The following is a 1,378-nucleotide window of genomic DNA, read 5'->3' on the forward strand; positions in this document are numbered from 1 at the left end:
TTGAGAAAAGTAACATATAGATCAATGGAACATGCCTTCTAGGCAATCCAAGAAATGTGGTATCAACTGGTTACCCATATGGAAAAATAAATGAGTGGCAACTCTTATCATACATTGCACATAAAAATATACCCAAAGTGAATCATAGACCTAAATATAAAATCAAAAGCTATAATATTCCTGGAGAAAAAAATAAGAGAAAATCTTTGCAACCTCCTGGTGATCAAGTTTTCTTACATAGGAAACAACAGCAATGAACCATAAATTTAAAAAAAATACAAATTGGACTTATTTAAAATTTAAAACATATTATTCTAAAGGTATAGTGGAGGAATGAAATGGCAAGCTATAACCTAAGAGAAAATATTCAAAACACATAAATTAGAAAAAGATATAAAGAACATTTACAACTCTCAAGGTCCCAGGATTAGTATAGTTCCCGCCACAATGGCAGCCTTTGCTATGGAACCACACGTGCCCACGCTGGGATCTGAACCAGTGACAGTGAGTTCATCCATCCACATCTCCAAAGCCAGGAGATAATGTCCAGTTCTTACCTGTCTTTTTAATGATGGACTTTCCAGTGACTCTATAAGTTCAATTAATTAGTGGTCCTAGTAGGAGTAATGGAAATGAGATCACATTTACTAGCAGGTGGCTCATCACGGCCGTAGTCAGTTACACCAGCTCATAAAGATAAAAGTGGAGCTCCACCAGTTAGAAGTATATATAAAATGACATTTTTCGACCAGTGCTTGGATCAACACTTTTAGTTTCAAGAAGACAGTCAAATATTTTATTAATGTAGAGTCCTCTTGTTGGAGTTAAGACAACTACTCCTGCAACTGGGCAAAGTATGTTTAGTCTAGCACATATCAGTCAGCCATGAAAGACAGCATTAACTCCCACTCACTTGGATCCTTTTATACTCAAGAAGATCCTCTGACTTCAGAAGATCACCTCAATGACACTTGAGTGATTGTGTTTGGGTTTCCTCAAGCAACTGCTTTTTACATATTATAATTTGCATACTATGGGAATATCTTAAAATACATTATGTTTAACACACAGGAAATTGCATATTTGTTATTAATCTAAACTGTAGGCCTAGAAAGCCTTAAGCAAAGACAGGAGAATTTTTAGAGAATTCATCATGATTGGTGTACAACCATGTTTTGATGAAAGTGTTACAGAAAACAGTGACAGATGTGCTTTATCATCTCCATCTTCAGCCTTTACATCACCAATCAAAACCTTAGGTAAACCAATACAACCTGGAAATACTTCTAGAATTTCTACCCTGAGACCTCTTGCTACAGCATACAGAGCTTCTATCATTTCTAACAGAGAAACACCTAAGAACAATGAAAGTCTTGTA

At 35.6% G+C, this 1,378-nt stretch overlaps 1 pseudogene; it reads left to right on the top strand.

Annotated features, from left to right (window-relative positions):
- Positions 1-447: 447 nt before the first annotated feature.
- Positions 448-1,048, top strand: LOC100433644 (nucleoporin NUP35-like; annotated as a pseudogene).
- Positions 1,049-1,378: the final 330 nt, after the last annotated feature.

Source organism: Pongo abelii, chromosome 6 (assembly GCF_028885655.2).
Source record: "Pongo abelii isolate AG06213 chromosome 6, NHGRI_mPonAbe1-v2.0_pri, whole genome shotgun sequence".
Classification (NCBI taxonomy): Eukaryota; Metazoa; Chordata; class Mammalia; order Primates; family Hominidae; genus Pongo; species Pongo abelii.